Below are 11,306 nucleotides of genomic sequence, written 5' to 3'. Positions count from 1 at the left end.
CAAAAATATTTTCTAGATATATGTAAAAGTGAAGTTGGGGGGTGGGGGGTGTCCAGGCTCAGAAAACTACAAACAAATGTTTCACCTACATAACTGTCTGGTGGGATATTGAAAACTTGTACAAGATTGTCTCATACCTTCCGGGCCTCTCCCCACTGAATGCAGTAACACCCAATCTCCATAATTATCAAAAAGTCCTACAAATTTCCAAAATGTTCCCTAGGGGGCAGTACCCTCCGTGGATAACTATTGGTTAGACTTTTGATGACTTAAAGATGACATTTCTCCAGAGTAAATCAACATGGGTAAGAGTTGTCATTGGCAAGCAAATGTCTGTAGTCTTATATGTGTGTGAAGAAGTAAGTTTGCGATGGGGGTGGGGCATACTAAGGGAAGGTAGCCTTCATTCGCCTGGACTCACGTAAGGCTGTCCCCACACAATGACACAGTAAGAGGAGACTTGAGATTTTGGCAGTCTGTGCAGTGGTGACTCACTTATAAGGACACACACTGATACTTGACCTGAGTGTGCTAGAATCCAATAACTTAGAAGTAGATCTGCCAGAAAACACACAGGATAGATTTTTGGAAGCTACGTTGGAAACTGTGATTGGCTGAGGTAGAGCAAGCCATGCTTTCCAACATCTCGTCAGGCAGACTTCTCTGGAGCCTGTGTATGCTGGGACATTCTTAGACTTCTGCCCTCAGCCAAACTTTCCCACTTCCTTCCATCTTTTACTAAATGAGAAAATCGCTACTTCTGGGGATTAAAAGCTTCCCAACTACTTACAAATTGTGATGGTGACTGGTAGTTCATGAATCATGAGGGATTACCATGGGGCCTCACAAAGACCCGTGGATGTGCACTAAAGATAGACACCAAAAAACGCATCAGTAGTGTGGAGAGAAGTTCTTTATATTCCCATTTTGAACACTCCGTTTTAAAGCTATAAATAATGTCTCCTTTCCTTTTCAAATAATGTTCTTGTAGGGAACCTTCATATTGCTGCACACATGTGCATTCAGATACTTACTTTAAATGCCTTTTGCCACTGAGGAGAGTTAGGTCCTAATTCTTGTTGTGCCCACACATCCTGGGGAGGGACTGGTGGCATGGCTCCTAACTCGTGAAAGAGGTAACAGGTAATTACACACTGGCCTCAGGGAAGTTCTCATATGTACATTAGGCTGCTTCCTTTGGCTGCAAAGGGAAGATTCTTGGGGAGTTCTGAACTGAGTTACACCAATATTTGAGAGCCAGAATTAGGGAAAACACGTTATGATGACTTTCACCATGTCAGAACTACCAATATTTAAAGGTCTTTCATGAAAACAGTTGGTAAATATAATTGCTGGTATAAAATATTCCAGTTTAACCACCCACCATTAAAGGAAAAACTTGAACTGAAAATCCTGATGTCAGGAAATATAATATAAATTTCAAGATAGTGGTTTGCCTTGTTGGAAAACCCACAAGCTTCAGGATCCAGCAGGCCTGTGTTAAAATCTTGGCTCCTCTATTTACCAGCCAAAAGGCCTGAAAGCTAATTCTCTCTGAGTTTCAGGTTCTTAATCTGAAAAATGTGGCTCAAAATATTTACTTTGTGAAGTGTGTTTTGCACAAGGTTAGCTGTGAGAGAGAAAGAGGGAGATACGGTTAGAGACCAGACTGAAAATTTTATCACCAGCAAGGCATAATAATAAGGAAATTAATTTATTACACTCTGTTTATGTTTCCAAACTAAGTGTTTATTTAGCTAGGACATTATGTCTTGATAATGGCACCCCCTACAAGAGAAAGCATTAATGTTGCAAATATAATTAGTTATGAGAAGTTTTGCATCACACACTATGCAATTAAATTTGATTATCACCCATTTGGGTGGGTCAAAATCAGCGGTTCTCGGTAATTTGGGGGGAACATCCCCTTGAGAATCTTATGAGAGATCATCAACAAATGCATGTATCTTCATATATCCACAAAAGTTTGTATACAACTTTTAGCACACTAATTCACAGACCACTGAATTCTGTATAAGGATCTCTCAAGGGTCTGTGGACCTTGTATCTGAAATCCCCAAATACATGCTTATTAAGAGATAGCTTTTACATTTGGGCTTCTTAATTTTTATCATCACTGCCAGGATTTAATTTTACTTTAAGTTAACATATACAACAAATTGCCCATTAAAAGAGAGCAGAGATCATGGAAAAAAGAAATCTGCTCCAAAAGTATGTATTGTCTGTGTTTGCTCTCTGCACATGCTTGTGAGGGAAGAGGGAAATATTTCAGAGAAGTGTTTATGACATCGGGCATTTGTAATGAGCTGTAGTTTGAATATCCCCTAGAGCAGTTCGCTTTGTTGCATTGCTGGGAATAATTTCTTACAGGGTCCAGTTACTTGCAAAAGAGAAAGGATGGGTCATGGAGGACTTGAGCTATTACACAAGATGGACTTGGGGAACTTGGTTTCCTGGTGGCTTTGTTGTTGTTAGACAGTTGCTCTAGAGAGGGCTGGAAAGGAGAGGGTCTGTAGCCTGCTTGCTGTCCAGAAAGAGATTTTCCCTCAACTGGAGATTCATGTGAAGCCTACTCCCTAGAAGGGTGATGCTTAGTCATCTTTCATACCTTTCGTTGATTGCTTTGACTGGATCTGGGCCTCTCTGGATTGGCCTCGTTGTGGGAGGGTTTTATTTGGGCTGAGCTGAAGGACTCCAAGGCCAGTTATGGAAGAGAGGGCACTTTGGGGAAAGAACACCTACCGGTGGCCTTGGATAAAGTTACTCTCCCCTCAGGCTTTTAGTGTTCTCACTGTGAAAATATCTGAAGCAAGAATGTCATCTCCACAGTTCACCCATTTAGTGATTTCATTCAATTCAACAAATATTTATTAAGAGACATTTGCCAGGAATGTCCTAGGCACTTGGAACAGATCAGCAAACAAAATAAACAAAAATCACTGTCCCCCCTGGAAGGCATTGCTGGGGGGTGGGGTTGGTTGGGGAGTATTGGGAATTATAATTGTTCATAGAGTGGTCATTGAGAAGGAGATACTTTGGGAAAGACGTGAAGAGGGAGATGGGGCAAAGCTTCCAGGCAAAGAGAACAACCAGCACAAAGTTCCTGAGGCTGGGGCACAGTCCTCAGAGGGGCTGTGAGGGACCCAGTGTTGCTGCAGCTGTGCAAGCAGGTGGGGAGGAGGAGTAGCCTATCAGGTCACAGACACAACGGGAGGCAGATACAGCTCATAGACACCCTTGTTGGCCAATGGAGCTTGGACTGGCTTTTGGTCCCATTTACCCCTTGAGCCATGACTGATGCCCTCAGCATTGAACAGTGTGCAAAATAAGCTGACTAGGCCTATGTTAACTCATGTAAGAAGAACAGATGAACGTCATCTTTCTATGTTACGATGTTTGGTTCAACAGGATTGTAATGTCCTGAGTGCCCAGTAGTAAAGCTTCTGAGGCTGCAGTACTTTGCTCTCCTTCCATGAAATCCCATTCCTCTGCATGAGGGACTCCTGGAGTCTCGGACAGGCTCAAAAGTGACCATGTCAGTCCTTCCGGCTTGCCACAGAGTCCTTTTTCATTTCCAAGCTAACCAGTATCACGTAGAGCATGGCATTGACCAGGGGTGTTCTCGACTTCATCACACAGGGATCTAAGCCCAATGTCAGCTACTTGATGGAATAGGCCCTCTCCTGAGGGTTAGCGATTCTGTCACACACTCTCAGCTGGGACCCTTGTTGTAGAAGCCTCAGGAATGGCACAATGGTTGGAGTAAAAACCAAAACAAACATCCTACATTGACTGCGTTTTACCATGCACTTTCAGCTTTATGAGGAATTGTGTAAGTTGGGCTAGTCACCCAAGTTTTCTGTGTGTGAAAAATGGGAATCATCAGAGCGTCTTGTCCTTACTCATGGCGCTTTTGTAAAGAGTAAATGACAGTAATAGAAAGCACTTAGCACAGTGTCTAGAACATAAGTGCTTGATAAACGTATTTTTAAAGCCTTCCAAATTTTCTGGAACAGTGCTAATGTCAGATATTCTCTCATGGGTGCCTTCAGAAACAGGTGTTAAGTGGAAGTTAGTTCAATGTCTTTGTAAAAAAAAAGTTGGTGGTGTTTATGGAGAGATTTATTTAAGAGTTTTTATCCTGTGATACAAAATTTTGGCTTTTGGCTATGCTATGGATATTTTCAGAAGGGTGAACAAATATATGTATGAATGTTTAACACAATATTTTTGTTACAGTATTTTTAATAATAGCAAAAAACTGGTGGCAATTTAAATGTTCAATGACGTGTGGTGGGTAAAAATAATTATGACATTTGCAAAGATAGACTATTATACAGCAATTACAAATAAGATTTACACAGAATCTTCAATGACATGAGAAAATCTTTATGACATAGCTTTAATTAGAAAATTCAGGATGCAAAATTATATGTAATACATATATAATTATATATATTATATATAAAATACAGTGTATTACTCAACTTGATAAAAAATCATCCTCTTTTAGAGACAAAAACTGAAGAGAAATATGAATCCAAATGTTAATAGTGGTTATTTCTGGATGGGGATTGCAGATATTTTGTTTCTTCTTTGACCTTTCTTTAATCTCTAAAATTAACATGGATTCTTTTTTTTTAAGCAGGAAAAAAAGGCAATGTACTTTATTTTTAAGTAGTGTGGGCAGTGCACACATACTTATTAGACCATGTGTCTGGAATTTTAGTTGGAAAATATGGTTACAGTAAATATAGGTCAGCTACTTTCCAAGATTTTTTAATTGGAAACTTTTTAAAAACTTCAGAATAAATTATTTCCTGGGCTGGATCTGGATGTGAAGGGAAAATAAAATTTTAAAGGAGCTGGATAAAAGCCTTGAACCTCCCCACATACAAGTAACTCTCCTCTTGGCATTTGTCAGGGTGAGGTTTCTTCTGTTTCTTGTTTTGAGAAATAGCTCAGAGGCCTAAAGGGTCATGTGGGCCACGGGACAAATGTTGATCTTCAGTGAAAGTGACTTTCCTCAATTTTGTTGCTGTGATGTCAGTGGTGACCATAGGAAATGTAGACAGAAACTGCTTCCTAAGGGAAGGGGCAGACCTTAGTAGGCAGGGCTAAATCAGGCAACCCTGTCTCACTCTCTGCTGCTTGGCCCTTTGGTTTCAACCCTGGGACTTCAGAATCCATCAAAATCCTAGAGGAGAACACAGGCAGCAACCTCTGTGACCTCAGTCTCAGCAACTTCTTGCTAGACATGTCTCCAAAGGCAAGAGAAACAAAAGCAAAAATGTTTTGCACAACAAAGGAAATGGCTGACAAAACTAAGAGGCAACCTACAGAATTGGAGAAAATATTTGCAAATGTTTTATCAGAAAAAGGGCTAATATACAAAATCTATATCAAACTCAACACCCCAAAAAACAAAAAAATCTAGTCAAGAAATGGGCAGAAGACATGAACAGACATTTCTCTAAAGAAGACATACAAATGGCTAACAGACACATGAAAAAATTGATCCAATATCACTCGGCATCAGGGAAATCCAAATCAAAACCTCAATGAGATACCACCTCACACCAGTCAGAAAGGCTAAAATTAACAGGTCAGGAAACAACAGATGTTGGCAAGGATGTGAGAAAGGGGAACCCTCCTATACTGTTGGTGGGAATGCAAGCTGGTGCAGCCACTGTGGAAAACAGTATGGATGTTCCTCAGAAAGTTGAAAAGAGAGCTATGCTATGACCCAGCAATTGCACTACTGGGTATTTATCCAAAGGATACAAACATAGTGATCTGAAGGGGCACGTGCACCCCAATGTTTATTGCAGCAATGTCCACAATAGCCAAACTATGGAAAGAGCCCAGATGTCCATCAACAGATGAATGGTTAAAGAAGATATATATATAATGGAATATTACTCAGCCATCAAAAAGAATGAAATCTTGCCATTTGCAACAATGTAGTTGGAACTAGAGGGTATTATCCTAAGCGAAATAAGTCAGGTAAGAGAAAGACATGCCATATGATTTCACTCATAGATGGAATTTCAGAAACAAAACAGATGAACGTAAGGGAAAGAAAAATAAAATAAGATGAAAATAGAGAGGGAGGGAAACCATAAGAGACACTGAACTCTAGGAAACAAACTGAGGGTTGCTGGAGGGGAGGTGGGGGGGATGGGGTAACTAGGGGATGGGCATTAAGGAGGGCATGGGATGTAATGAACACTGGGTGTTATATGAATATGAGGAATGATTAAATTCTACCCCTGAACCTAATAATACAGTAAATGTTAACTAAACTGAACGTAAACAAAGAATAAAAAAAAAAAAATGCTGGGACTTCGAGAACTCACAGGGAAAGAACAACTGTAAGAAGTGGCTGGATTAGGCAGCAGCTCTTTCTGCTCACGGGTCCGGTCCCTGTGCTTTAATAAACCATCCTTTTGCACCAGAGATGTCTCAAGAATCCTTTCTTGGTTGTCGGCTCTGGAACTCACCCCACTGAATTTCGCCTATATTCCAATACCCTATCAAAGAAGAGCACCCCCTGGACTTAACACCCCCCACTCCAGATTTCCCCACCAGTATCTCTCCCCTTAGTGCGAGACTCCATCCCTACGATGACTTCACATCAACAGATGATTCTTACCACCCACAGAGATACTTCCTGACTTCCTGTCAGCCTTAGATTCAGCTGCCTCCCCTTTTGTAACTCCCCTAGGTAGGGACATCTCTACACCCCTATTCAGCAGGAGGACGTTACAGAAAATGAGACCTTCTGCCTTCAACAACCTTAGATTTAAGGGTCAAAATTGCTCGGGGAGGAAATGAGGGGGCAGAAGGGGCTAGCTGAAGACAAAGCATAAGCACAACCTCTCCCACCTCCCCCCCCCCCCACTCTGGGTGGGACGTGTGTGACATCCTTCCAGGAATCTCCCAACTGTTTTAATGTTAATACCTTGCTGGGGGAGAAACAACCTGACAATGGTGCTGGTGTCTGGTATCAATTCTCTTTAGCATATGAAAGGTCTTTTGAAACCTCCCTTTTCCTTACTTGCCCCAACACCCACGCTTTTTTTTATTTTTATTTTTCAAAGATTTTATTTATTTATTTGAGACAGAGAGAATGAGAGAGAGAGAGCACATGAGAGGGGGGAGGGTCAGAGGGGGAAGCAGGCTCCCCGCTGAGCAGGGAGCCCGATGTGGGACTCGATCCCGGGACTCCAGGATCATGACCTGAGCCGAAGGCAGTCGCTTAACCGACTGAGCCACCCAGGCGCCCCCAACACCCATGCTTTAATAAACGACCATTTTTCACCAAAAAAAAGAAGTGGCTGGATTAGACATAGCAACAGTAGCAGCATGGGGTCTAGTGTGGATCCTCATTCCAACATATTAACTGTAAAAAAGACATCTATGAAACAATTGGGGGAATTTGAATATCAAAGGGATACTAACTGGTTATAAGGAATCCTTGTTAAAATTTGTTAGGTCTTATACTGTTATGGTAATCATGTGAAAAAAATGCTATCAGTTAGGGATGCCTTCTGAAGTATTTATAGCAAAATGACATGATAATCTGAGATACGCTTTCACATAGTCCAGAAAAAGGTGTGTGTGTGTGTGAGAGAGAGAGAGAGAGAGAGAGAGAGAGAAGGAGAGAGAGAGAAGGGGAGAGAGAGAGAGAAGGGGAGAGAGAGAGAAGGAGAGAAAGAGAAGGGGAGAGAGAGAGAAGGGGAGAGAGAGAGGAGAGAGAGAGAAAGGTGTGGGAAAAGCAAAGGAAGACCAGCAAAATATTGGGAAAATTGTTAAAACCGGATAATGGAGAAATGAGGGCTCCCGAACATTTTTTCCCTGTCTTCTCTATGCTCAGAATTTTCCATAATAAAAATGCATTTCTCCCCCTCTCAAAGTCAGTATTGATTTGATTAAACAACAGCATCAACACAGGAGCTCCACGACGCCCCAGGCCAAGCATCACACACAGGAACTCTGAGTAGCACATTCCACTTCCCTGATCTCCCAGAGCACGCTGCCCACTGCACACAGGTTTGCAGTGTTAAGTTCCGAGAGAAACTCCCACGGGCCCCAGTCTGAGCAGTCAGCCCGGGAAGGTGGAGGCCTCTTCTCTCCGCCTGAGATCTGTTTCCATTTTTGCAGTTAACATAATTTGAAAGATGAATGAATGGTTCTGTTTGCCCAGTGGTCCACATTTTACACGCAGCGTAAACACCGTTGGTGGCCCAGGGTGCTTGCCTATCTCGGGCAGTTCCCTGCCAGTCGTAGACTTGCTCAGTGGGAGCCGATAGAGGGCAGGTGGCGTCCTAGGCAGGGAGCATCTCCAGCAGGGAGCCGCCTTCCCACGGGGACAGCCTCGCCACTCAGGTGCTCTGCGTTTGGGCTTCTTTACCCACCTTCACATCGTCTGAGCCAGGAGAAAAAAAACCACTTGGTTTTCTTCTGACCCTTAGAATTTATTTCCGAAGTTAAGGCCGCTGAAAAGTCTCCCTCCTGTCTTTTTTCTTTCCCTGCTTTGGAAACCATGGTCCCTTTTGTTCTCTTTGGAGTTGCACCTGAATTGCTGGCACATTTGGTTGCAGGGCCCAGACCAGACTGGCCCCACTAATACAGAGGCAAGTGGCTTCCGTTTCAGCGCCCAGCCATTTATTTCTAGCAGTGACACCTCTGGGAGTCCTTTGAAAACAGGCGAGCCTCCAGGCAAGTGTACAGCATTCATATCAACACTTGCTACAGGGCCCCTGTTCGTGGCAAGGCATAAATGCATCGTTCATTCCCGTTGGCGGGCCCAGGAGTTTTGGAGTCATAGCACTGCCAGATTAGTAGGAATCTGAGGGGGAGTATTTACTCCAGCGCCCAAATCTATCCATGCATCAAATAGAATGGTAATGAATCATGAAGGGTTTCATGATTTGAACATCTTTTAGGGCTGAAAAGTGATGCTGACCTGCAGGTACCTACTCTGGGTACAAGTGGATCTTGACTTCATTTAAAGTGGCAGGTGTAGGGGCCAAGCTGCCCAAATTTAGCTTAGACCACAGCATAAGGGGAAATGTTCAATATTTTCCCCATTATCTCTGCATCTAATGTATTTTCATGATCAAGCACCATATGCACAAAATGAGTCAATTCTTCCTTATAATGTTTCCTTCATTATTTCTTTATACAGGCAAGAGCCTTTAAAGTTCTGCTCTTTGCATATAAAAAAAGTAATGGTTCCTGTCACTTCTGGTTGAACAAACTAGAAACTTAAAATTCTTGGCAATAGCAAGATAGTGTGCTTAAAACTGGTGGAAACAGATAGGTTTTTAAGCATATGTTTTATAAACATTATGAAATCACTTATCCGATAAGTTAATCCAGTAAAATAAACCACATTTTTCTTAAGTGTATTTTAGAATATGAAGAGGGCCAAAATGTATACAAGAACTAAATTATTCAATAGCCACTTTTTTTTTTGCTATTGGTTAAGAAAACTTCAACTGCTTTGGAATAGACATTTGTCTGAAAATGTATATCAAAACTGGCTATTTAAAGCTTTTCTTCACATTTATCTTTATATTAATTTCTCTTTGTATTTTCTGGCCTTGACTTTGTTTCTCATGTACTCTTTGATAATAGGTATATGAAACTAAATCGGATATAACTGGAGCCAGCTAAGTATTTTCCCTAAAGATTTATGTATGAACAAAGAAGCTAATAATCTAATTGGAGATGGACATCCAATTCAAAATGGATTAAGTTAATGGCACACTGTGGATTAGTAAGTTGATATACACACACAGCTGTCTGGGTATAAGTTGAACCTTTGGGTCAAGTTTAAAGGTGGTGAAATTTACCCCTATCGTTGTCTTTCTTATCACCAGATGGCAGTGAATATTAAAGACATCCAATAAATCCTACCTATGTATTAGTTAACCATATCACCCTCCAGTTGGTAATACCTTCTTTCAGTTCAAGTGCACGAATCTGTAGAACAATGGCACCTAACCATTCTTTCCTGTGGCCTTCAGATCACGGTGTGTTGGTGGATGTAATCAGCACTTAACGCGTTTCTGTGCCTCTGCTTGAGTGTAATAATGCTGGGGTTCTTTGTGCATGAAGGAAACAAGTGCGCAGAGGAAAACACTATGGATTGTAATCTTAAACAGCTTGGATTGGAATCCCACCTTCACCTTCACCTTGGGCAGGATATTTAAACCGAGTCTCTCGTCTGTAAAATGGAGAGAGTGACACATAAATTTCAGTGGGTTGTGGGGATGAGTGGGCACCTTCTCCGTCCAGTGTTGTACGTAATGGGTAAACAACAAATGGTAGCTGTACTAATCACTATGATTATTAATTCACAAATGTGATTTGCTCAGTTGCTAGGTGCTGGTGATAAAAAGATGAATAACACAGAATCATGGTACTCTAAAAGCTTCTAATCAAATTGGAGGAGAAACAGATCATTTTAATGCAATGTGGTAAGTGACCTCATAAAGGGCACACCCCTAAGGAGTGTGAAAACTGGGACATCTGTGGTCATAAGACAAGAACCAACCAAAGACAAAATGCCAATGACTATGGTTGGTGCCAGCATCTCAGGAGAGAGAAGACCTAAGCTAGGATTGACCAACTGATACAGTCACAGTGAACACAGAGGGCCCAAAGCTCAAAAATGAGGTGATGTGGAGGACTGCAAAGGAGGGTATTTTGGGTCAGGGAGGGAGGGTATTTTGGGGTCAGGTTTCTTATAGGAGGGACTCCTTCCAGTGTACTAGTCAAACGATTCCATAAGGGAGGCAAGGATTGAGCTGAGTGTTGAAGTGTGGATTTTATTTCAAGAGATAGGGAAGGGAAATGGTGCCATTTACAGGCAATTGGTGGAATGGGCAAATCTGTAAGGATAGGATCAGGACAAAGAAGTTGATCAGAAAGATAAGTTAGCACAGGAACTTGAAGAACATTGAATATCTGGCTCATGTGTTTGGCTCTTATTCCATGGGTAAAGAACAGGAGTGGAAGCCACTGGGGGTGGGATCCCAACTACAAAGCTCTGTGCAGAGCAGGAGTGCCCCTGTGCAGTGTGAATGCCAGAGACGGGATCATGACAGAGGCATGGAGAGGAAGGGACAGAACAGGAGATATTTTGAAAATATGACCAAGAGACCTGGGTATCTGACTAGATGTGGAAGTTCAGGGGTGGTGGGAGGTAGAGGGGAGTCTAAGATTTTTCACTAAGTAATTTTTTTTTTAAAGATTTTATTTATTTTACAGAG

Source organism: Mirounga leonina, unplaced genomic scaffold (genome assembly GCF_011800145.1).
Source record: "Mirounga leonina isolate KUSES-001 unplaced genomic scaffold, KU_Mleo_1.0 Mir_55, whole genome shotgun sequence".
Classification (NCBI taxonomy): domain Eukaryota; kingdom Metazoa; phylum Chordata; class Mammalia; order Carnivora; family Phocidae; genus Mirounga; species Mirounga leonina.
Note: the sequence above shows the minus strand (reverse complement) of the source record.